General features: G+C 50.9%; 2 long non-coding RNA genes across 2 annotated transcripts in view; one reads left to right on the forward strand and one right to left on the reverse strand.

Moving 5' to 3' along the window:
• Positions 1 to 23,350, forward strand: part of LOC146438885 (uncharacterized) — a 68,845-nt gene extending 45,495 nt beyond the window's left edge. Inside the window, exons 5-6 of the long non-coding RNA XR_014850535.1 lie at positions 16,821 to 22,344; positions 22,700 to 23,350. This is a non-coding gene — a long non-coding RNA (uncharacterized LOC146438885). The remainder of the gene's footprint in view (positions 1 to 16,820; positions 22,345 to 22,699) is intronic.
• On the reverse strand, positions 15,478 to 20,505 carry LOC146438886 (uncharacterized). Its single transcript, XR_014850536.1, has 2 exons — positions 20,374 to 20,505; positions 15,478 to 15,769 (listed from the first exon to the last, which is right to left on the reverse strand). It is a non-coding gene; the product is annotated as an uncharacterized LOC146438886 (long non-coding RNA).
• Positions 23,351 to 26,127: the final 2,777 nt, after the last annotated feature.

Here is a 26,127-nt window from a genome sequence, read left to right on the forward strand (position 1 = left end):
TAAATTCATGTCCTGTCTTATTCCAGAATATTTTCCCTGTGTAGAGGAGCACTTGGCTGGGGTCTCTGCTTGCTGCCGTACTGGTGATAAGATGGATTGGCTGATCTAATAGGTCTTTTCAATCTCTGATTTTGAAAGCTAAGATTGGGAAATTAATTTCAGAAAGGTCAAAACAGAGCAAGGCTATCCTGCTGCTGTGTGATGGATCCTATTTTTTTTTAAATCTGCCTATTGAAGGAAAGGTTAGTTATTCAGCATCCTGCAAAAGAAAGAAATAAATAAAGCGAGCCGAGGAACACAAAAGTGTATAGATCTGCTGACCCATTCGCAATCTTCAGTTAATGAAAGTGCCGGGGAGCGGGAGCGCTGAGAGGCTGCCGAGCCGGGGGCAGCGACCCTGCCGGGCGGGGAGCGGGGTGCTCCCCCTCCACCCACACAGCTCGCGTGGCCGGAGCTCCCGCAGCCGCGGTGGCCGGAGCGTGGGAGGTCTGCTCCCACCCCGCGCTTGGGAAAACGCCGAGGAAATCCCAGGGGTGTGAACCAAAAACCCAGCCCCGAGGCATTGGGGGGTTGGAGAAGGGCAGTGGCATCGCTCAGGGACCGCTCAGGTTGTGGGGAGGTTTGGGAAGTTCTGCTGTGGGTTTTTAGTGTGGAAAGAAACAGAAAACTCCAAAGGAAAGGGGTGGGGGGGGGGAGGGAAAGCAAAGGCTTCACAGAGATATTTCCCTGCTTTTTATTTATTTGTTCTTTTCCAGTGCACAGCCAAACAGTAAAATGGAAAGTAAATTGCTTCAGTGGTTAAAAAATCCTGAGGATCAAGGGGAGAGCAAAGGGGCCACTTGGGGGGAATCACTTCTTAATTAACAACAAAATAGGTTCCTCTTGTTTGTTTGTTTTTTGGTTTTTTTTCCCCTCTCCACATGGTATTTTCAGCAACCTGCTGCGCTGTCCTTCCTCTGTCCCCTTCTCTTCTTATGGATGAGTATGTGAGGCTGAATTTTGGGAAGTGGGGAGAAATCCACCGGTTCAGTAGCACTGATTAGACCCTGCCCTGTCCCAACATCCCGGGGACATTGTGCTGTGCCTGGGAGCTGCCACCTGCAGAGAGCTCTGGATGAAGTCGGGTGGCTGCTGTGCCTGGGAATGCTGTGCAGCACGATATCCCAGCGGGACACCGATGGGGTATGCCCCAGGGGCTGTTGCAGGGAGGGTTGGTGTGAGGGACAGGCCGAGGCAGCTGCAGAACTGAGTTGCAGCCATTCCAGAGCTCATGAGGCACCTTTCCCTGATTTAAGGACAGGCTGTCCCAGGAGCACTAACTCCAGTCTCCTCGGAGCAAACCGAGAGAATTCTGCTGATTGCTCTGGAGATGGGATCCTGACTGGAATACCTGGCCAATGCAACTTTAATTAACACACTCACCTCAGATGTAATTCGCCCCTGAACCTGTATGAGCCAGTGTCACTTTACAGTTCCCTCTTTACAGAAAATACTAAACCTGTATGGATCCAGGGCTGTCCCAGCCATTCCTGGAGCTCTCCACTTCTTGCTTCTCCTGTTGTTTTCTGCACTCAGCTATAAAAATCCAAAACAGGAAAAACGGGTAAAATGAAGACCTCCAGTTGAGGATTACGCTCCCAAGTTCAGCAGTAAAAACGTAATTATTAGTCAATATGCACAAACAATCTAATTTTTTTAACACATCACACTGGAGATAAAGAATAACTTGGGAAATGGGTTGCATGTTTCATTCTGAACACAAGATGCCAAGCAAAACACTGGAGCACACAAACCCATCTGGGTTATCTTTTCCCAGCAGAGAATCCTGAGCAGGTTTGACTGGACACCAGAGCACCTCTACAAATGGGATTGAGCTCCCCACAGCAAGGGCTGGGGAAGCTGCCAGGCATCACGTAGCCTGAACTTTCCAAGGTTTCCCTCCCTGCTAATTCCAGAAACATTGGGGCAATTCAAATGGAAAGAGGTTTCCATAGTCCCAAATATGTCCTGCTTCCCAAAGCTGGATACTGGAATTAGGCATGGATTTATCCTCTAGCATCCAGTGGAAAAAAAATAGGAACTTCCTGTGAGTTGAAAAATAGGTGGTTTTAGGTTGAATATTGGCTCAGCTGGAGGAATCTGTGGGGTGGGGACATTGGAGAGTGCCGTGGGTGTGGGAGTGACTCGGGAGCTGCTCCAGCCCAGGAGCTGCTCCAGCTGTGAGCTCAGGGCCATGCGTGGGGCCGGGGTCTGCCCTCGGTGTGTGCACAGGGAGCTGTGCTCAGCAGGCTCTGGGAAAGGCTTTTGTAGGGATGTGTGTGTGGTCCCTGCACACGGAAAAGGCGGTGCAGAGCCCCCGGCCCCGGGAGCAGCTCCCTGTCCATGCGGTGGCTTTCCCGCAGGATGCTGGCACCCTGGGAGCTGCTTTCCCTCCAAGAGCAGGTGCTGCAGTGGGAGGCAGGAGGTTTTTTAACAGAGATTTTGGCTCTTTACCACTGCCTAAGCAGGGCTCATTCCTCCCTGCGTGCAGAGACAGGGCCGGGGCTGCCACAGAGCAGGATTTTTACAGCATTTTTTTGTCTTTTTGCCTTTTTTAAAAGTCCTTCTATGATATAGAAGCTGGGCAGAGTTCTTGTACCTTGGGATTTCTTCCCATAACTTTCAGGGGAGTTTTCCCCTGCTCTTTATATTCCTCCCCTATGAAGGTGCATCTTTACCTGCAAGAGAATCCAGGTGTCCAATACTCAAGCTTAGGGTCAAAAAGGCATTTGGGGGCTTTATTGTCCCCTCTTTTTTTCTTTTTTTTTTTTACTTTTTAAAATTCAACCTCTGCTTAACCATGTAATTTGAATGTTTTATTATCAGTAATGTAATAACTTCACATTGAGTGTGCACTTGTAGCAAATTGTCATGGAAAAACACAGTAATTCTTGGTGAGGGTGCATGAGTGAAGTGCCACAAAGGTGTGGCTCTGTTGGCACAGCCCAGGGAAAAGCAGTGTGTGGGGCACAAGGTTCCCAAAAACTGTCCCTGCCCCAGCATGTGCTGGCTTGTGACTTGAGCTGCTCCATCAGGATCCCTCACCCTCAGAGAGTCCCAGCTTTCTTGGGAGCTTTGCCCTGGCTGAGGGTCCCACCCCAGCACTGCAGTGTGAGCTGTGGGTCCTCAGCCTTCAGCGGGGACACCAGGGGAATAGCCATAAACTCCATTTAAATAGGGAGCTGGTGGGAGGGAGAGTGGAACATTTATTACCATCTAATCCTGCTCAGATTTTCTACACCATATGTCTGAGCAGCAGAACATGTGAAATGTGTACTAATTACTCTGCCTGTGTCATGTGTGTATATTTTATATGCAATCCCTGACCTTTTTGTTAATAACTTCACATTATATTCATTGACCTGAAACAAATTGAATTCAGTGGCACTCACTCCAGAATTGAATTACATAGTCTTCTTAATTGGTCTCTTATTTAAATGTGGAAAAGTAACAGTTTACCACCTGTAATTATTTTTTTTCCTTAAGAAATTCCTGTGGAGAGTGTGCATGTGTGTGTTCATGCACACGTGCTGGGGGGAATTATCACAGGGACCCCACACCCTGTTTGCACCGTGGGGCAGAAAAGAACCCCTAAAAGTTCCATTCCTCCGAAGCAAAACCACTTGTGAAAGTGTTGTGAAAGCCCCAGAACAATCTCCCCTCCCGGGGGAAAGGGCAGCCTTGGGCCAGCAGCCTCGCTCAGCCCTTGCCTCCACGAGCCAGCTTTGCTTCCCACCCTTTCCGAGGTCCCATCCCAGCCCCAAGCACAGAGAGCCAAGGTGTGAGCACAGGTGCTGCTCTGGGAATGCTGACCCACCGTGGGAGAGAGCCAGGCTGGCTGGAATCTCCGCTCTGCTTTTATCCTTCTGAGGCTGAGTTAATTGCCAAAGCCGCGAGGAGGAGACTTATTCTTTACTTACTATATTTAACTTAAAAATGCAAATGTTATTAGTGTCCCGATCAGTGATAAGAGTGCCTTTGTGCCAGGCTTTAACCTCCATTAGGGGGGATTAGGAGAACGTATCCACATTGGCATTTTCCAAGTGTCACTGTGACAGCACTTGCTGCACAAATGCCTGGCTGTCACACTGAGGTTTATCACCAGGTTTTTTCCTGCGAATGCAGACTAATAAGCCCAGAAATTACAATTGCCTCCCTGCCGAATCTGTGATAGGCGGAAATAATGATATCAGTGCCCTGCTAATCTCCTGCCTCCGCGCTTGGCACCAGCCTATTGAGTCACCTGTCATACGCCGCTTTGATGAGGCGAATTCAATCTCTCAGCTATAATGACAATGGAGCCATTTTAATGTTTGGAAATGATTATGTGAAGGTTTCTCTTTGCTCTGTCTTGGCAAGCAAACCAGGTCAGCGTTCCGGCTGTGTCTCCCACCGCCGCTAACGACTTGGAAGGAGCCGGCCTGTATTAAGTGAATATGCCAAGTTATTAGAAAGGAGATGCTGAAGGCAGCTGGAGCAGGGAGACTCTTTTTATTTCCTTTTTCACAGCAAGCATGAGCCTGAGAAGATGCTTCACACACGTGAGCGTCCCCCATGCGCCCATGGTGCCTGCCAGGCTGCGAGAGCCCTGCGTGCCACGTGTGGGCAGCCACAGGCTCCTCGCCCCCAAAATCCACCTGGGAATCACTGGCTTTGCACAACTGGCTGCAGAGAGCTGTCTCAGTGAACAAACCAAGCTCCCAAACCTGTTCTGAGCCCTCCAGCCTGCGGGTGTGTTGGGAAGGGGGCTGCTGGAGATCTGCACCTGCGGCCTGGCTGGCCAGCCGTGGAGAGAATCTCATGCGCAGGATTCCTACCTGGGTGTTGGTGTCAGTTCAATTTGTGGTAGAGACACTGAATTTCTCCTTCTCTCAGGTGTCTCTGTCTGTGAAACCAGGTCACACCCCACCTTTGAACAGGAGCTGGAATGCTTGGTTTGTTTATTTGAATATATAAAAGGAAAATAACTACATTTCCTCAAGCTGCTGGAGGTCCTAAATTCACGGAGTAAAGCATCTTTAGTTGGATGAGGTTTTAAGTCACCTTGGAGAAGTGCCGGGTCTGTCAGAGCCTGCTGCAGGAATTCCATAGGTTGGGTACAACCTGGGGACTCTCCGTGTTGCTCAGACTTCCAGCTGAATGGCCTCTCCCTGGTGTCTCTCTGCCAAGGTCCTGTGGGATGTGGGTGATGCAGTCATGGCCCAGTCCTGCAGAGAGACCAGCACATCCTGGCAGGAAGCCATGCTTCCCATGAGGTTCCATTGCAGGAGCCTCTGGCACTGAGGTGTGGCACCCCCAGCGTGGGTGAGGGGTCTTCCCCATCTTCCCTCTGGCCCTCTCTGCCAGGGGATGAGTATTTACTGATACAACGTCAATCTTCAGGAATCTTGACCAAGTCTTTGCTAGGGGAAGGATAAAGCAGCAGAGTTTCAGATGTCACGCTTTTATTGAGGCGAGTGTTTGAAGCTGGCCCTGGCTGGGTGTTCGGGGCTCCACTCTTCAGTGGGTAAAAGGCAATTGTTGGGCTGGAGAGAGGGACAGAGCACAACCCAATTGACCCACGCCGTGCAGGAAGTAGCGCTGAGCCCCTTTCACCAAGGGTCCTTGCAAAGAAATCTTTTTTATTAGAGATGAGTGCTGAAATTATTTCAAGGAAGTGATTATCTGTCTAATAACTGTGCTCACATCAGTGACTGCCACGGATAGAATTAAGACAGCAGATTGAGAGATCGGCTAAACAGGCGTCGAACCAGCGGTGACACACAGGGCTGTCACCCCGTGTGTGTTTATAGGGATGCTCCTGGCAGGAGCTTGGCTCTGTCAGTCTGGTGGGAATGTGATGGATGGTGGGATCGATGCCGGAATGTCTGCGTTCAGGGGCCCTTTGGTTTTGGGTCCATCCTCACCATCCTGGAAGAGCCCAGCCTGGCTTGGGCATCATCCCGCCCCTCTGGCAGCGTCCTGCCTGTGTCACAAGGAGCTGGGTGCCACCACCCCCACGCACCCCCGCATCTCCCCTAATTAAGGCAGCCAATCTAATTAGGGCGGCGCCCCGCGCGGCCGCCCCGTGGGGGCGCATCAAAGCTGGTGTGGGGCGCGCGCGCGGGCAGCGCAATTACCCAAGTTAAGAAAACATCCCTGTAATTAGCGAGGCAACTCCAAGCACAAGGAATGGAAATTAGTCACAGCGCAATAAATTAGTCGGTGCATATATTACGTGCCGGGAGCACCCCGGGGGCCTCCTGTTTGCAAGGCTTTGGTTTGCAGCCCCATGCCTCTCAATAAAGCATTCATCCCTAGGTGATTATGTGACAGCAAAAGGAGTTTTTAACTGAATTACAAATTTTCTTTTCTAATTCTTTTGTAGGCAGAATTGGGATCCCTTACTTTTTTCTCTTTTTTTTTTTTTTGAAGGTCTGGGGAGCAAAACCACTTCCCTCCCCCCCTTCAGCTAATAATTAATTTTCAGCTTTTCAGGGTGCTTCAAGACCCTGCATTGTTTGCTTTAATTAGGAGTGGTAGTTAAGGAACTATTTCAGAATCCCTCCCCAATTTTGAACTATTTTAGCTGTCGTTTCTTTCCTGGGGGAAGAAAAGGGGAGGGCAAAGCAGGAAATTGGACTGTAGCAGCACATAACATTTGCATCAAAATAATACAGCCGGCAACAGAAAATCACAATCACATCACTCAGAAGGAAGGAACAGAATACAAATTAAAGGAATAATGTAAATTTTTTGCCATTAAGCTTCAATGACCATTTGAAATGGTGCAAGGCACAAAGGTTTTGATGAGCATCATCCAGTTTGATTATTCATACTTGTGCTTCTGCTTGAATTAAAGTAGGAGTGCTAGAGCCTGTTAGAGCAAAATATTTGAATTGGTAGTGAACTCTCACCTTTACTTGCATCCATTTACTTTTCAAATGAATACCAGATAAGTTAGTGCATTTTATAATCGGCCTGTTTTCCAGTGAGTGCTGTCATTACATACCAATTTCTTTTAGAAGTGCTTCCTAAGAAACATTAAATACTTACAAATAAGGATCTGTCCATCACCGGCAGCGGCCCTCTCCGAGCAGGGCGACACAGGCAGGCTGTGTGTCCTCCCTTCCAGGGCTGCGTGTGCCGCTTCTCCAGCCTCGTGTGGGGCTGCCAGCAGTGTCTGACCCAGACTGGGAGCTCCCTGTGGGCTCCAGGCAGGGATCCAGCCCCTCTGCCAACATCCTGCCCAGCCAGCGCCGGCCTTGCCTGGCTGCTGGCAGGAGTTCCATGATGCTGTGCTCTGCTTTGCTCTGCTCTGCTTGCTTGTATCAACCTTCTGACAAACACAGCCAGGTCCCCAGCCCGCAGAGGGACTCGTCTGAAAGCTCTTGGTTTCACAGGGAAGCACTGTCCCAGGCTCAGGGAAGGCAAAGGCTGGCCTCACCCATGGAGATGTTGGTGTGTGAGTGCTGCAGAGCCACATGCAGGAACATCCCTACCAGGATTTCCAACAGCAGTTATGGGAGGAAAGAGCACAGTCAGGAGCTCTCCCTCCCCAGTCTGCAGCTTTCTCCCCTGAGCAATTGCTGCTTTATCCCAGTTCCAGCATTCACAAATGGGGAACATAGATCACTTGTGGAGAGGGAAAGCAAGAGGAAAGACCTGTATTGAATGTGGGATTTTAGATGCTGTGATGTGAATAATTATGGATGCAGGGGGAATGCAAGGAGCATTAGTGCAGGGCAGCAGGAACCAGCCTGGAGAAGCTCCCCTGGGGCCTAGTCTGACCAGCAGAAGGGGCTGACAGGTTTGCTGGGTGTCTCGAGAGCAAAACTGGCCAGGCATTTGTGTGCCAGGAACTGAGTAGATACAGTAGGGTTTTAAAATGGCCTCAAGAGTTGCAGCAGGAGATATTTAGATTGGATATTAGAAAAAAATTTCTGCCCCAGAAGGGCTGTTGGGCATTGGCACAGGCTGCCCAAGGCAGTGCAGGAGTCACTATTCCTGGAGGGATTTAACAGATGCATGGATGTGACACCTGGGGACATGGGTTAGTGGTGGCCTTGGTAGTGCTGGGGGAACAGTTGGACTAGATCTTAGAGTGCTTTTCTAACCTAAATGATCCTATGGGCTCCAGAAAAAAAGAAAAAACAAAGCCAAAAGGCAGCCTCAAAATCAATGCAGTGAATCCCAGAAAGATTTAGGTTGGAAGGACCTTAAAGCTCATCACATTCCACAGGCAGGGACACCTTCCACTATCCCAGGTTGCTCCAAGCCCCATCCAACCTGGCCTTGGACACTTCCAGGGATGGGGCAGCCACAGCTTCTCTGGGCAAACCTAATTTGCTAAGTAATAATTAGGTTATTCCTAATGAGCAACGAGCTGGTGATGCTGCTCAGAGACATCCTCCAGCTCCATGCACTTGGAGATGTCAGCAGAGCTCCTGGGGGCTGGCAAACACCCGCTGCTGCACCAGCGGGAGCTGCGGGATGTCTCGCCCTGCTCCGCTTTGGGGCTCTATAAAATGCCTTTTATTAAAATGAGGGAGGGGGAAATCAATGCAACTACACATCAAAACCGAACAAACCTCCGGTTTAGCAATTCCCGAGCAATCCCTCAGGAGCCAATGAAGGCCGGGTTATTTAAATGAGAAAGGCCGGAGATGAATGCCTGCCTTTGTCCGGGCGCTTCCCCAAGGTGATCTAGGTTAAACCCGTGCTCTCAGGGTTAATTATCAGCTGCTTTTCTTTTAAAAATGTTTTTTTCCTTATTGACACAGGGGGCTTGATTTATGTAATATCCATCATAATTCCCAGATTTCTGTAGATTACAAGGTTAGCCCCATGCATGGCTCTGCTGGTGGAGGGGCTCCGTGCTGGCCTCCCACCCCACTCCGGCCACCACCGCCTGCCCTCCCACTCCCTGGCCCTTCTTAATTAAGGATATTTAATACGCGGGGCTCTGGGGTGCAATTAAAACAAAATAAAACAAAAAGGCAACACTGAAAAGCACAGCCCTGCTCTTTCCTTCCACTTTCTCCCCCTCCCTGGTGTCCATGCTGCCTCTCCAGCCCCCCCGGGCATGGTTTCTGGTGACCACCCGCCCCAGCCCCGCAGTAGCCCAGACCTGCTGCCCCAGTCCTTCCTCCCCAAATGGGGGGAATGGCCTCCCCGTGCACCTGTGGGGTCACAGCCCTGCACATGAGCCTGGAGGTGCTGTGGGGCCTCTCCTGTCCCCATCAGTAGTTTGATAAACCGGCTGAAGAATAACAGATTGGGATCCAGCTCTCCAAAGCAGGTCTCTCAAGCCTGAATAGCTCAGTCCTGGGGAAAAGCAGCAGTGCCTGACCCCTCCAGTCCCGAGGTTTGAGATGCTCCTGTGGTGTTGAGAAGGTTTCCTGGTGCCTGGACACAGGGACCAGGGGCAGGGCTGGGCTGGCAGGTGAGGGGAGGCATGCCCAGCTCCCAGCACACTCAGCATCACACAGCCTTTGGAAGGAGCTTTTACTTTGGCCTGGCTGTTCCACATATCTCTCCATACTTATTTTTCTTCCTCCCATCCGTGGGTTTTCTGCTGCTTCTGCCCTGCCCAGTGCTTCAAAGCCCTGCTGCCTTTCCAGGCCCTTTTCCATGTCCTTGCTTTCCGGCTGCTGGCCTGTGTGTGGGCAGCCACGGATTTCTGACAACACCAAGCACATCCCTGCCACAAACCATGGCTTTCAGGGATCATTCCACTCGACTGGCTGAGAAGAAAACTGCTCTGATAGAAACTATGTCATAATAGTTGGGAACTGGATAACAACGCCCCGCTGCATGGGCTGATCTATTCTCCTACGCCAGTGTGGGGTATTGGTCTCCACTAAAGCAGAAAATGGCGCTGGCTTTTCAGGAGGGCTTAAAATCAAGCGGCTCTGGAGTCACCAGATGATTGTTTCAGTAATATTTCTGTGGCCAAGCCAGTCTTCTCATTCTAGGCAGTGCTGGTCTAAAAGCAAATGTCGCACCAGATCAAACTAGAGCTCCCCACTAAAGTTTGACTTTGATTGTCAGCTCCCCACGGCAGCACAGCTGGGGATGGGAGGGAGCTAGTGCCTCTCAGGAGTAACCAGGGCAAGTGGTGAAGTTTAACAGCAGCAGCCTGAGCGATGATGAGAGGAATGACACATAATCTGGATTTACTCAGAAATCAAGAACATCTGCCTTGGTTTGCTTTGGAAAGGCAGAAATGACGGGGCTGCTTGAGAGTGAGGGCTGGGCATCTCTGGCAAGGGCCAGGATGGTGACACAGGGTGACAGAGCCACCACTGGAGTGGGACTGGAATAAGCCCTCCTCCCATGTCTGGTTGTTGCATGTGGCTCTCCATCCCAGCTGGCACCCTGGGAAGGATCTCCAAGCAATCTGAGGAATCAATTTAACTCTGGCTCTCCAGTATGGTTTTCCAGGGGAGGAGGTGCAGGCACCACACAATGACCATGGAGCTCACAGCAGGTCCCTTCCGGTGGCTTCTGGCCATGTCCCAGCTGGAGGCTGCTTGAAAAGTGACATTTTTCCATGATCCGACGCCAGCTCACCCGGATGCCGCAGCAATCACTGCACAGTTTGCTGCTGCTCCCTTTTCCTGGCGCACTTTGCGCAGCTGGAGTTGGCTCGTGCGATAAATGGACGAGGTTCAAAAATATGACTCCTCTGAACTTTTTAACCTTACACGAAAGGAAGGAATTCTGAGAGCAATGGGTAAAATTCAATTAACTGAGATGACAGAAAATAATCTACTAAGCGTGTACATCAGGCAATTGGAAGCTTTCATACCTTTCAAAAAGGAAATAACCTATTTCTTTCCTTGTTATCTAATGACACAGGAGTTTATTTCTCTGGAAGCAGTTACAAATCTACCTAATGGGGCCTAAATGCCGTTGCCAGGCAATTAGGGGTTCATTGTGTGGCTAATTCTTTCATTTCCGTGGCGGTGGTTGTGGTGGTGGGGGGAGTCATCCCTTGGCCGTGTTTGCCCGTGGGCACAGGGTGTGCACCTGTGCCTGACCTGTGTGGAACACACCTCTGGCTCTGGGTGTGCCTGTGCTCCATGGCTCTGCCCAGGGGACTCCTGGATTTGTCATGCCATGACTTATTTGGTGTCTGATCCATGAGTTATCCCCTTCCTCTGAGCTGATTCTAAATGTTCCTGCGCAAACTCTCTGTGCAGCCCGGGCAGCTTTTGGTTATGAATGAGCGCAGAGACACACGCAGGGGTATTATTTATCTAAAATACATAAGCAGGAGGAATCTTCATAAATCACAGGCTGCTATTATCCTGGGGTTCATGACAGCCATATCTTTTTTTTTTCCACAGAAACCCAGAATACATTAAACACCCCAGGCCTTGGAAAGGGACCTTTCAAACCTGTACAATTGCTCTATTTATCCCATTCCTTTAACATTTAATATCTGAACTCTGTTCCACACAATCAATCTTAAAATTACACAATCAATCTTAAAATTAAGATTCTAGCCAGAATTTATTGAGGGAAGCTCCTGTATCTGCCTGTAGGAATATTGTTTATGGCCTGAGGAACAGGGTGGTTAATCCTGGAGGGAGAGCCTTTGGAAAGCTCTTTTACATTGGGCTCTGCTCATGTCAGGCCTGTTGGAGAGTATTGGTAAGCATGTGGGCATGGCTGTGCCTGGACCAGGATGCTGCAGGGGGATGAGGGCTGGGATGCTCCAGGAGATCTGGGATGCTGCAGGAGCATCACTGCCCTGCGGTGGCACCTCACTAGATCACTCCAGAAGGCCCCTGCTTGGGCTGCACTAATCAAGAGCTGTGCCCAACAGTTTACTACAGCATTTAATTAAACAAATTTACCTTTTGAGGGAAAATCCATCGCAAGCAATTTGGGTTCTGGTGTATCAGAGCCTTTTTTGAGGTTACTAGTGCTTTTAACCACTGTCTAAAGTGCAGGCAGTGTTAATTAGCATATTTAGGATTAAGTAGATTTAGCATGCAGTAATCATTCCCTAATTCAGTAAGAACTATCTCTGGCGAATAGTGGACATTAATGACAGTTGCAAGAGCTTAGATATTACATAATCACTAATTACATTCTGCACAATTAGCGGAGACTCCTCAGTGTGAATGGCTAATGGCTGATTTGTGTCAGCAGCCTGTTCTGGCTGTACAGAAATATAAACAGTCTGCATAATGTTCTGAGGGAATTAGAATAGGGAAGGAGGTTATCCATGGAGGGGGGAGGCCAGAGGAGCGCCGATGGATGGGGTGAGCCTGGAGCCAGCATCATGCCTGGACACACACCTACCCTTCCTCATGGAAGACCTGAGAGTGCCACCACACGCTTTGAGGCTCTTGGCTCCTGTGGGCAGAGGGTAAATCTGGCACCCAGGGGCCTCTGAGGGAGTCTGGGGCATTTTACTGAGTGTTGAGCAAAGGGAGTGCAGCACTGGCACCCACAGCCAAACCCTTGCTCCTTGGAGGCCTCGTGCTCCGTGTTGGGGAGCAGCTGGGAGCAACACACAGCCTGCCAGGGCAGGAGCAGGTACTGGTGACCTGGAAGTGCTGCTTGGTTTGTTTGGGGATTTTTTTCACAACTCTGTCTCTGGAAAACAAAAATGCAATAGTGTCTTGCCCTGCCACGTTCAGCATTTCCTCGCCATTAACCATTTTCTGAAAGGATGAAAAAGCTGAATTTTGCTTTCCGCCCATCGTGCGTGCCCTCAGGGAGAGGGCATTCCTTGGGCAAACCTTCCAGGGATTTGGGCAACAGTGAGGTGGCACGCAGGGGAATCAATCCGTGCTCCATTGATTTTTAGCAATGTTTGGATCAGGTCCTTGGTTTCTTACAAGCGAATTCAGGCTCCCACGTTTGTTGTGTGATTAAAATGAGGAATAGCAGTATTAAGCTGAGGGAATTGTTTTGGACAAATCCCAAGCTGGAGACCGGCACTGGGCCCCTATACCTTGAGGTATTGGGTATTTTAAATTAAGATTGCATGTGGTTTTAAAAGGCATTGTCAGAGCAAAAGCAATTTAACAAAAGGCAATGTATCTGACGGCAACTCTCCTGTCTGCCAAGTGCTCTTCTCCGCGAGCGCATTGTAGGGACGCAGATTACATCTCCTGAATATTTTTGTCTGTTGCTCGGTTCATTTTCATAATAATAACTCGCATCCATCTCCATCCTTTCATGTTGAAGGGTTGCAAACTATTACACAAACACACCCGCTCCTGATGCAGCCACCTCGAGGGAACAGCCAGCGGCTCTTGGCAGCAGGGAGCAGGACGTGGCTGCTCAGGGGATTGCTGATCCCAGTGGCCTCTGATCGGGGGTGAGGGCTTCAGAGGAGCCCCTGCCTGCAGCACACCCCACCTTGTACCTCCAGCACAGACCTGTCAGTGTGTGGCTGTTGGGGAAACACAGGGCAGGTGAGTCCCGGTCATGCCTGTGCCTGGAGGGGACCTGCACAGGGGACACACAGTGCCCAGAGAAGCTGTGGCTGCCCCATCCCTGGGAGTGTCCAAGGCCAGGTTGGACAGGGCCTGGAGCAACCTCAGCTAGTGTGAGGTTTCCCTGCCCATTGCAGGGGGTGGAACAAGATTTGCTTTAAGGTCCTTCCAACCCAGACAAGCCTGGGATTCTGTGTCTGAATGAAAGCACTTCAAAGCCCTGGAAGCCTCAGCGAGGCTACTTCTGCCCCAGCAAACAAGTGGCTCTGCTCAGTTCCACACCACCAGGAAGGACTTGGAGAGAGTTTGTAACATTTGCAATGTTGTTTCCCAATAGTTGGGTATACAGAGTCAAGGCTAAAAATATTGGCCTTTGGGTGCCTTGTCTAGAAACTCCACTTTTCCATCCCTGTGGGGCCGGTGGCCGGGCTGGCATGAGGTAAGGAGAGCAGCGGTGGGGTTGACGCCACCAGGATTTCTCCTCAGTGTGCTGGGGAAGAGCAATTCAACGGGGCAGATGTGGCACGGCATGCATCATGTTCAGTTAGGGATTGCTGAAAGCCACACTCCTTAGTGTCACCGGTGTCTTTCCTGCAGCAACAACTGAGCATGGCGCGTGCTGTGCCCTCCCTGCTGCTGGCCCTTGGAGCCTCCTGGCTGCTCTAGGCCTGGTGCCGGAGATGTGTCGCAGGCCCTGGCGTGGGGCAGCATTTCCCTAAGTGCTGTTTGGGAGGCAGGTGCTATTCCTTACATTATCGCCAGCACATTTAAATCTCACTGATTGGCATTGTTGTCTCAAAGACGGTGTTTTTCCTGCTGAGAAACTGCATTAGATCGGCGAAACGGAGCTCATTTCCATTCACTCAGCAGTCTCTCTAGAAATGACATGCAGTGCTTGAAACTGTTTATTTCCAAATTCAGGCCTCCTCCGCATCAGTCATCAGCTTCAATTACCAGTTTTCCGGAGCCGAGCCATCAGGCAGTCTGACACGAGGGTCCAACCTAATTCCCACCTTCTCCAAAGTCAAGAGCATAATGTGCAGATGAAAAGGTGGAAAATAGCCTGGACTTCATTAGCATGCAGAGCCCGGCTGTTCATTTGCTTGCTGCGAATGGAAGTTCTGACACTCGGCGCCTTCTGCAATATGAGAAAAGTCCTCTTCAGAGTATATGATGTCCTCACCAGCCAGCAAAGGTCATCAAAAAGGCAGGCGCTGACCTTGCTCCCTGCTCTTCATGACTAGTTTATTGATTCCAGGAACACCTCATTACATGCCGGATCAACATATTATTGCCATGTTCAGAGGCTGAATTGTTTACAAGTGTCTTTATAACCAGCAAAAAGCCTTCCGGATGATGCATGACTACACTCATTTGGATGTGACCTGCCAATTAGATGTTATCCGATCCGGTGCTGTGTGTCCTGATCCCTGACCGGGCCCACTGCCCTGCATCAGCACGGGCCCATTTACTACTTCTTTCGAACGGCTCTTTGGCAAAGTGTCCATTAGCCTGTCAGTCTGTAAATATTTTATTTTTTTACCTCGGCGGCAGAGGCGCCGCCGGCGCTCCCGCTCCGTCATTTGCTATGCATGAGGTTGATAATCAGCTGGGGGAAGCAAGGGGGTGTTTTATGGCGGTGTCTGATGGCCCACCCCATTTGCAGTCAGCATGCATGGCGAGCGCAGCGCCGCGCTCCCGCGCCGCGTGCTGGCCCACCAGAGGCACCTGGCATATTTTATCCAGGCATTGGCACCGCGAGGCTGCTGATTTATTGGCGGGGGGAAGGCAGGAGCCCCCATGCTCAGCCTTCCCCTGCCCTGCCTCCAAAGGCCCAATAACTTACCACCCAGCAAATGCATTCTCCCCTTCTCCACCTTTTCAGTGCTTTGCATTCTCCCTTGTTAATATATTGTGCTGCGTTATTTATCCCGGCCTACAGCCGGGTGGCTCGGGGTATTTACACGCGCGGAGATGCGAGAATTTAAAAAATAAATCACAGGGCACGACTACTATTTTAATCTCTCATTACACACACTTCTGTGGCTCCACAAAAAAAAGAGTGGCCCAGCAACACGATGAGCAAGTCCGTAAAGGGAGATCTCTGTGCCAAAAAGCGGCAGTGGGATCGCAGCTTTCAGGCACCCATGTGCACAGGCTGGGTTTTTGATTTTTCCACCTCAACCTTTGGTGGTGGTAGGACGGCTGAGATGCCAAAGGAAACTCCGTGCAGACCTGGTTCTGGCTGATGTGGCAGTGCCGGGATGTCCGTGGGGTCTGTGGCCTGGCTGGAATAGAATAAAATGTTCATGCACATTGCACTCTCTGCCCAGAGCTCTGCAAACATTAATTAAGTTGCCCAATGCCCCTTGGTAAGTGCCAGTGCTGAAATCCCCTTGCTGGGGTTAAATCGAGGGGCCAGAAGGGCTAAAGCACCAAAAAGCCACAGCACCAAAGATGCCACATCTCCAGCTCTCCCGAGCCAGCATTGCACCTTCCCAATCCCAAAACCTGCCGTGCTAAGGCCAGGGCTGCCAAATTATGGGAATATGTGAGGAGTGAGGGATGCCCATGCTGAGTGACAGAAAAGAGCTGGGGGTCTGGTTCCCTCCTTAAAACATGGAGCCTTGAGAATTCAGAACTGGAAAAGGGGGATTTGAATTCCCTAAAACAGCACAATTAGCTTCCAAAATAAAAACGGGAATGTGTTTTTTTAATTGGTGCTGGGGCAAAATACACTCTCGGATCAGACCAGCTTCAGGCTCCAGAGACAGCACAGTGCATTGATCTGAATTTTGGAAAGGAGGGGGAAAAGCATCCATTTCCTAGCAAATCCCTGGCTCTGGGCAGACCCGGAGCTACCGGTGTTGAATATTCAGAGGGCTGATTCCCCATGGTGAGCTTGGAGCTGGTGCTGCAGCCAGGTAACAGCACAGGCTGGCACAGCAGGAATGGAGTCAGAGAGCTCCAAATCCCAAATGTGGGAACTCCACCTGAGGGCTGGCATGTCCCTCTCGTGGGGTAGGTACTAGGTCTTGGTCTGTCCCACAGCCCCGGTGTGGAGTCTGGTGTTATTTTCATTGTGATAAGCATGCAGTGGTTTATCAAGCCCCAGACATCCCTCCAAATTTGGCACCTCATCCCTTTGCTTCTGTTTATGTCCCTGTTTCAGAATTCCTGTTCATGGTGTAAATTCTCTTTTTACATGGGACAAAAAAAATTAGCTCTTTGTGACAGCAAATAAGAAAGTTGCATGACTACAGAGAGATGCATTAACCTTTCCTTTAGCTTGGAGAACTTCATAATCTTTTTAAAATCAACTCCTTGTTAATTTTGCAGTGATGCTTAATACCTGAGGGGAGTGAGGAACAGTGGCATCGCCGGGGGGAACTCTTTGCCACTGTAATTTAAGGTCAGCCCTGTGAGTGCTGCAGGAACCATGGCCCAAGCAAGCATGGAATCATGGAACTGCTAAGGTGGGAAAAGCTTGGATCACTGAGTCCAGCTCTTCCTCCAGCGCTGCCAAGGCCACCACTAAACCATGTCCCCAAGTGCCATGTCTGCACATCTTTTAAACCCCTCCAGTGATGGGAACTCACACCACTGCCCAGATCCAGGCTGGCCAAGCGCCACATCTTCCTATACAATCCATGGGAGTGAAATAAACTGGTGGTGCTTGGCCAGCCTGGAGCTGGACCTCTGCATCCATGCTGGGAAGGATGACAGAGCCACCTCAGTTTCATAAGACTGGATTGCCGTAGAAGAAAGTCAGGGCTGAAATTTGGATTTAGCAGGGCAACTGTCAGCCATTCCTCCCTGGAGGCAGGGGCAAGGAGAACTTCCAGGAGAACCTGTCCCATTTCCAGTGGGTTGTGTAGGGAAGGAAGCAGCAGAAGGGCTGTAAATCCTGCACCCAGCAAGAGCAGTTCATGGGGCCACAGACCTCACACGGATCCACCCGGAGCCCGGAGCTGGGGGATGGAGCCCAGCCCGGGCCTGAGCGAGCCTCTCCGGGTGGTGAGCGCACACAGGGGAGGGCGGGCTTTTATTAATTACTGGTAATTACTTATTTTACGTATCATTATTGACGGGGTTTTGTTGCAAGGGGCTGCTGATATTTTAGGGATAAGCAGGGTGAATCTCTGCCTGTGCAGCCGAGTCCCTGGAACAGGGCTCCAAAGCCCTGGCTGCTGGCGCAGCCCTTGCCGAGTGTTTCCAAACTGAATAGTCATTGGGTTGGCAGATAATTCAGAAACTATTTGTATGAGCTGTTTATCAAATTATTAACTGCACAGATGTTGTTTGGTTGAAGAGCAGCTGAACCTTCTCTCTGCCAGCCGCGGAGACAAAGGTCTGCAGGAATAATTGGAGATGTGCATAGAATATTAAATTAATTTACTGCTCTTAATTCTTATGCAAATCCTGACCTCTGATAGAGCCTATCAATTACCCTGCACACAGGGAAAAGAAAGGAGAACAGTTTCTTTCTTTTCTTTCCCCCCTCTCCTTTTTTTCCTGTTGTTCTCCAGTTTGGGGTTTTGTTTCTTTGTTGTTTTTTTTTTTTTTTCCCTTTTGAAAGGGAACTTGGGAAAGGAAATACTTGTGGGAGGAAAAGAAGCCATTTATTTGTGGGAGAAGCAAAGGGCCAGGATTATTAATTGAATCTCCTGGTTGCAGCGATGTCCCCTGGGAGACAGGGTGCAGTTTCTAAGATTGTGGGGTGCTCAGGGGAAGCCTGGGAATGGAAGCCAGAGTCGAGCTGGAATAGCTCCACATGCTTCCCTAGGAGGGCCCCACTCTGTCAGCACCGTGTTGGGTTGCAGTGGGGCAGGACTGGAGGCCCAGGATGATCCCGGGTGGGTTTTGGTGGGGTCAGGGACAGGAGGGGACCCCTTGCTCCACTGGGATCCAGCCAGGGTTCAGGTGGGTTATCGGGAACGGCTTCCTGCCCTGAGTGGGGCTGATTCTGCCAGTAATTACCAGGGAAGAAGAAAGGGAATTCATTGTCACGTCTATTGTGAGATCCCAGGTAAAATGAAGCAGGATTTAATTGGTCCTCGTTAAACAGAGCTGGGTTTCTAATATGGAGAAAGGCCTTGTCCCGGCAGTGTTTAATTGGGGCTGTGTGTGCGCTGCTCAGCCGGTGCTTAAAGGAAGATGCTGGGCCCTGTTCTTTCATCCCATTTTCTAATAAGGATAAATAAATAGGATGAATAATGCCATGGGTCTCTCCCTCGACCCCTGTGAGACCCCAGCAGCGTAGTGCTGTTCACTCCAGAGCTGCTCCCTGGGATCCATGAATCCAACACGAGCGGGATGCCTCGGCAAGGAGCGCCCGTTGCGGCACCGATGGGCTCCGTTAGCACAGGAAGAGGGAAGCAAAACCCCCAGTTCCAGCTATGGAGCAGGTTAGTGGCTGTCAGAGAGGAGCCTGAGGAGGAGATGGGGCTCAGGGGGCAGGAGGGGAAAGAAGGGAGAAAAGGACAGAAAACAAAATTACGTCTTTCCTTTTTATTTTTCCCTTTTTTTTCCCCCACCCGTAAATCCTGGAAAGTGCTGGGAGACTGCACTCCCCCTCCCACGCAGCCCACTCGGGTAATTTCATTTATCCCGCAAATCTAATTAGCAATCCGTGCCTGACATTAATACGGATCTAATGAGGCCGGCGATGACCAGATTATCAGGTGAGCGCTGACAGAGCCTTAAAGGCACATGGAGCCCCGGCATCGGCGCGACCCGGCAGGGAAAAAGCTGCTTTAAAGGGATAGAAGGGGAAAAAATAAAAAAGAAAAAAAAGAAAGAAAGAAAAATATGAGGGAGGGGAGAAAAACACGAGGAAAATCGGCGCGGGTAGAGTTTAGCTGCTTGGGTTATTGAGGGAGCTGGAGCTTTGCTGGATGCAGTTTATCCACCAGCATCGGGCCTCCGTCCCTGCTTATCCCGAAATACTGTTCTGCAGAGGAGAAAAAGGAGGGGGGGAAATAAGGGGGGAAAAAAAAAAAAAGGAAGAAGAAGAAGAAGAAGCCAGAGCCCGAGGAGTCGCTCTGCAATTTATTCCAAGGGGTGGCTGTTGAGAAGGCGGCAATTTGCGGCGGCCGGGGGTTATTTAGTGCGATATGAAATCAAATGATCCTATTGCTCAAATAACAGTGTCTGGGAGGAGAAGCGAGCGCGCTCCAAAGGTAATTGTCTCCAGATGATATTCCCATTATCCCCCAATCCCGGCCTAAACGCTGCCAGCGCCGGACTGGAATCGATACGGGGGGAGGACCGAGGGGATCCCGGGGCCGGGGGGAGGCATCCCTGGCACTGACCCCTCATGGGAAGGGCAGCAGGTCTTCGGGAAGACCCTAAATTCCCTGTGGCTACTGCCTGTCCGTGCTTCGGCGGGAGCGGCAACACCGGCGGGGGAGTCGAGCCCGGAGCCCAGGTAAGGGACCTGCGGGGGGACGGGGAAAGGAAACCGGACCCCTTCCCTGCCCCAGCGGGCAGCCGGTCTCCGAGCGGACTCATCTCCATCGCTTCCCCCAGGCCAGGCTGTCGGGTTCGGTGTGACCTCCCGCAGCCCCGGTCCCAGCCCCGCCGCGCTCGGTCACCCGCGGGGCGCGTCAGGCGCAAGCCCGCGGCCACTGCCGCCTGCGGTCACTGCTGCCTACGGTCACTGCCGCCCGCGGTCGGTCCCGTGCGCCCGGAGCCGCTGGAAGAGCGGCCGGACCAGGGGCGGCTTCGCTCTAAATTCCCGGGTTGGGGATGGAGAGGTGGCCCCCGCTGCCGCGGCGCTGCCCGATGGTAAAATCGCCGGAATTCAATGGCTAGAGGGAAAGGACGGGGAAAAATCCAAGGGGACGGAAGGCGGTGAACGGGAGGGGAAGGCGAAGTCAGCGGCACCTACCCGGGCGGCGGTCCCTGGGGCGTGGGGTCCGGGCTCGGTCCGTGGCCGCTGCGGCAGCGGGGACCGAACGCTCCGGCTGCGTCACCCCGGAGGCGAGCGGCGGCCCCGCAGCTGCTCCCCAAATTCCATCGGGGCATCCCACTCGCCGCCCGAGGAGTGACCGGGGTTCCTCCCGGCCGCCCGGAGCTGCGGATGCTGGGATGGGGTTTTTTTCCCTTTTCGCCTTTCTTTGTCAGCCCCTCGTACAGGCGGGCAGCGCGTCCCCGGCGCTTTGGGCACAGAGAACAAACGCGCTCCTGCAAAAAAATAATGCGAGTGTTGAGGGAGCGAGACTCCGCGCCGGAGCGCTCAGGAGTGTCCTGGCTGGTGCAGCTCTGTGCTCGCCGGGGGCCAGGGCTTGCCCTGGACCAGTAACAGCGGGAGGTGGTGTGCTGAACAAGGGGGGACACTGCGGGGAGCGGCAGGAGAAGAATGCTCGGGGTCAGGTTCAGACGGGAACAGGGCACAGGTCACCCCCCAGGCCGCTGGGAGAGTCCGGTATGTTTTGTGTGTCTGCAAACGGGCAAAACATTTGAGACCTGAAGGCTGGCACCCAACCTTTGCCCACCTGTGTGTCTGCTCCACATTGCCTTGCAGGTACGTTAGAAATGCATTTTTGAGCACTGTCAGAATGCACTGTCGGAGGATTTTTATATTTCTGCTCAAGCCTTTTTGTCAGCTTCAGGTTACTATTTCTGTTTGGCATGTTCTGAATGGGATGCAGGGCCCAGGGGTGCTGAACTCTGAGCAGACACATCTTAATTAATTCAATAGTCCTATGATTGTTCTGCTTTTTTCAAACAAACAACAGTTTATACGTGTGGATCCTTTCATTCAACACCAGAACAATCCTGTGCACAGGACAGGGGGAAAATGCCTGAGAAGTCACAGCAAATCAGCAGAGTGGTTTGGGATGGGAAGTGAAAAATACCATGTCCACTCAAAAGTGGATTTCACAGAACTGGAGGATTGGGAGAGGCAGCATGCAGGAATTGCCCCAGGTAAGACCTGAGTGAGAAGGATTTGGGGTGTGAGGAGGTGTGGGATCCTTCAGGGACCCCGTGTTTGTCAGTGTGTCTGTCCCAAGAGCTGCACCCCGCTGCCTGTGCTGCCAGTTCCCAGTTCCTGGCTCACAAACCACACGGCTTGCCCGAGTGCCTCCCTTTGTTTCAAACCCTTGGAGCCTGGAGCACTTGTTGAACCTGACGATGAGTGCATCAAAGTGGCTGACAATTAGGAAATAAACAAATATCATTTCAGGCATTTTCAGGCAGAATTCAGTGATACATAGATGGGCTCATTGCTGTTGTTATCGTATTGAATATTCTTCATGGTTTTGATATTTGTGCTGTGCAGCAGCATTCCCAGCATGGCAAACACGGCATTATCTCGCTGTGCAAAGGCTTCATTAATCAAACCAGACAATGGGCCAGACACATCCTTTTGAGCCTGGAGTTCAGATCCTGCCGGTTTCTCACCTTCTCCGAACACCTCATCCCTGTCAATGCAGGCAGCAGCTCTTCAGAACCGATCTCTCTAAACTGTGGGACTGAAAGAAAAACATCTAATTCAGTTAAAAGAGTTAAAAGAGTTCCCCAGTTATTTTATAATCGCCCTTTAATTTTTCATTATGATCTCCCTTTATTTTTCATGACTTGTAGAAGTGAAACTTTTTCAGTCTTTCAGTCAGTATATGAAATCAACACTAATGAAGGAGCCTGATAGATCTGTGTCCTTTAAAGCAGCAGCAGCAGCAGCAGCAAGCACTGAGCTCAAGCAGGATGGAGTGGCCTGGCCAAGCCATAGCCTCACTGGCAAGAGCTGCAGAGCGGACAGTGCAGGGAACAGCATGGCTGTGAAGGTGCCGTTCTCCTGAAAGAGGATCCTGGCAAAAGCATGGCTTGGTGCAGGGGACAGCACACCGAAGGCAAGGTAGGACATTGTGTGCTGGGAACAGCTTTAGGTGCAGTGTACCCTTTTCCTCACCGCAGCACCGTGCTCTGGGCGCAGACCTGGCAGCAGGACAGTCAGGCACTTGGAGTCCTGAGAGCCAGAGGAATGTTCTGCATCCCAGATGTGTCAGGAGGGGAGCTTGTGGTGCCTGTGGCAGGCTGTGGCACCACGGGCCAGACTGCAGCTGAGTGGGACCCTGGTCCCCCCTGCCGTGGGACCCCAGCAGGCACGTGTGGCACTGAGCTTGGCTGTGCGTTGTGAGCCATTTCTCCTGCTTGCTGTCTGGTCACTGCAGGCCTGAGGGAGACATTGCAAAATACTCTTTCCTGAGCAGCAATACACCAGAACTGGTTCAGCTTGAGGAACAGAAGTTAAAGGAGCTGTGGCACAGGGCACTCCTGAGTGTGAGGTGTAGATCTTTCAGAGAAGACAGGAGTGGAGCCCTTTGGCTGTGAGTAGTCTGGTTCGAATTCAGCCCCTGGGCTCATGTCTCAGAAAACCTGAATTCAGTTCTCATTTCTCCAGGGACGGGGAAACTCAACACTGTCAATCTCCTCTTTCCTCTTCAGACAGCAACAGACACTTGAATGGAGACTCCTCATGTTTACAGCCTGGTCACAGGAGTGACTGAGACCCGAAATCTCCCTGACATCCTCTCTGAATGCTTGGCCTTGGAACAGCCTCAATCGGGCCACACCTGCTCCCTTTTGCTCATGGAGCCTCCTGTGCCACACAGGACACTGGAAAAGCACATGGAATTAGCTGGAGAAAGAGGGAGGCTTCCTGGCAAACAGTCTCTAAACCAGCCTTTCCCCTATGCCGGGGCTTTTCTGGGGCTCATTAATATCAATGGTATGTGCTTATATCTCAGCTTTCCAGGATTCATCCAAAATCTACAGACAGTGACATGCCTAGGGGCTTTTCAATTATGTCACCAGGCTTTGGCTAAGGCCCTTGCATTTTTAATAAACATTAAATACTTTTAGCTGCTGCAGTCTCCAGGTTTTTGTTTACTCAGCCGTTGGGTTCTGCATTCCAGGTTCCTGCTGGAGGAGCTCTGTCACCTGCCCCAAGGCAGCAGATCCGAGGCCAGACATGGTGTGTGCTGCTTGGGCATCAGAAACGAGTAATAACAGGTTTCAAGGAACTGTAACACTTAATAAAAGCATTTTATTACATTTAAATGTATTAAAATGTAAACATTAAATTCAACACGTTAATTACTGTTTCCAGACATTGCTACTGACAGGAAATGGATCCTCACAACTGCTCTGCTGAGATCGCTCACTGCTCTTACTGCTCTTTAGTTTCTGGTGTGTTATTAGTGGTCTGCATTTGGGATTTGAGTCATTAACAAAAAGGACTCATATTAGGCATTATGTAAATTCTCTGTATGTTTTTACACAACTACTAGGGCCTGTGTTATGTGTCTAATTGAGAAAAAGAAAAGCAAATGCATTCAGCTCTGCCCTGACTTGTGGGTAAGCTCACTGTGCTCTCAGAGATCAACCAAGCACAGAGAGGGAAAACCTCTTCCCAACACATCCCTGTGTTCCTGAAAATGCCTTTCCAGAGCAATGTGTCTCCCCCACACCTGCTGGTGTGTCCCATGACACCCTACCAAGGACACCAACAATGCCTGCTCTGTAAGCAGGTTCCCACTTTTCTGGGCCCGAGGGGCAGCCCCTCCCTGCAGCAGGCATGTACAGCACGTGCATTGCCCTGGAAAACTGGGAAACCCTGCCAGGGGTCTCTGGTAGGTGGGAGGCCCGCGGCCAGGTGCTCAACTCCGTGAGGCCAATCCCACACCTTTTGGGATATAGTTACATCCCAGAGGAAGGCAGGATGCCAAAGCACACGTGGCTGCCTCCCTAAATGAAAAAGAGTGTAAAGCTGTTGAGATTAGTGCACATCAATCCCTGCACTGGAATCAAGAGATGCTTTGGTTTGGCAGTTACTGGGGACAAAGCCACCATTTCATTCAAAGTGTATTTTAATGCGACAGAAGGAGGCAGCTTCCTTTGACAGTTTTACAGCTCTTATCAGATTACATCAAAATTAAATTAAAACAATCTAAAAGAAGTGTGAAGTACTGCGGGGAGAACACAAACAAAACACTCCTCTTTGTAGGCTTTCAGGGAAGGGACCACATTTCTTATCAGGGACGGGAGGATGGAGATTATTCTTGAGTCAATTATGAGCCCGGGGGCTGCGGTGAGCACCGAGACATGGAACAAAGTGGAAAATACATCGGGGTGTGGGGGGGGGGGGGAACACCAGGCTAAGGCTCCTTATTTTTTGTTAAATAAAGAGCAAGATGTTGAGCTCTCCTGTGGTTCAACACCCCTGAGCCTCAGCCCAAGGTCCACGGTGAAAAAAAGCCTCCCAGGGCTGCCTGGGAGACAAACTGTGCAGCCCGAAGGGTCAGGGATCATCCCCTTTCCACCAAACCACTAAAGCTGCAGTTTGGGAATAAGGCTTCCAGTGTGCTCAGGATTTTAGACAGTGCTGGAAGCACTTGGAAGTTTTGTACTGTTTCAGGTGTTCTTTCAGCAAGCACAAATATTTTCGAAAGCAGGCCCAAGAGCCTGTGGGCTCTTTTGAAAGTGTGAGGGAGATCTCCAAAGCACATCTTTGCTTTCAGTAAACAGAAGAGGGAGATAGAACAGTCTCCATGATGAGTGCATTTTATGGGAATTCAATACTAAAAGGGCATTCCTGGAGTGGGAAGGCTCTGACCCGAGTCAAAGCCTTCCATACCTTATTGAGCTGGGTTTTTACACGGACATGCAGGGTCTGAGCCAGGCTAATTTGGGGACAGCTGGGTCCAACTATATCCATTCCACAGAGCTTTTTACTTTGTGTTTAAATCCGTGGCGCTGAGCTGGAGGCTGCAGGTGTTGGAGACACCAGGAACGCTGCTGGATCATCAAACTCAGCCTAGAAACCCCAAAAGCTCTGTGTCCCCCCGAGTCCAGGGCATGTCCCCAGCCAGAGCCGCCAGCTCCAGTTGAGCTTTCATGTGGTGGTTCTTGGCCAGGAGTTCTAAGGGTAATTACTGAGATGATCTCGCACTAATTGTACACTGATTGCTGTCCTAATTATGCTTAAGCATTTCACCGATCTCCACAATCTTGTCTATTGATGTATCGCTTCTCCTTCATTTCAATTACTCCCATGGTATTCAGACTTTATTGGGGCCCTGGAATTTAAGCGCTCATTTGGCAACTTCCTTTCAAAGGAATCCAAGTTTTTATCTGGAAATGAAAGGCAGGAGTTTTGTTTTCATTCCCCAGCTGGAGATGTGAAAGCAAGGCTGGAGGCTTCTCCCATATGAATTCTGGGGAGGTGACAGCACCAGAGGGACACAGTGGCACTCCGAGGCCAAGGAATCAGGGTTTTTTTCTTGAAAACCGTAGCGCACAATAAGCTTAGTAAGACCAGCTGGTGAAGGGGGGCCCTGCTGTTTAAGTGTTCAGCAGCTCCCAGTTATTTTTTGAATTGGCGCTTTGCAAATTTCCCCCTTTTCCAGAGACACGGATCCTACTCCGCCTCCAGGACCAAGCCGGGGGCTCACATGGGCAAACAGCAACAGCCGAGGTAACAACGTGGTGTCGAGGGATGCGGTAGCGATAAATAACGATTCAAAACAAACACCTTAAAGGCTTCCAAAGCGCCTCGGGGCGCAGCAGGCCGCGCCCGCCCGTCCCCATGGCAACGCGGGGCGGCACTTCCGGGGTCCCGCGCGGGGCACGGCGGGAG

Source organism: Lichenostomus cassidix, chromosome 3 (assembly GCF_008360975.1).
Source record: "Lichenostomus cassidix isolate B80296 chromosome 3, HeHo_3.0, whole genome shotgun sequence".
Lineage (NCBI taxonomy): Eukaryota > Metazoa > Chordata > Aves > Passeriformes > Meliphagidae > Lichenostomus > Lichenostomus cassidix.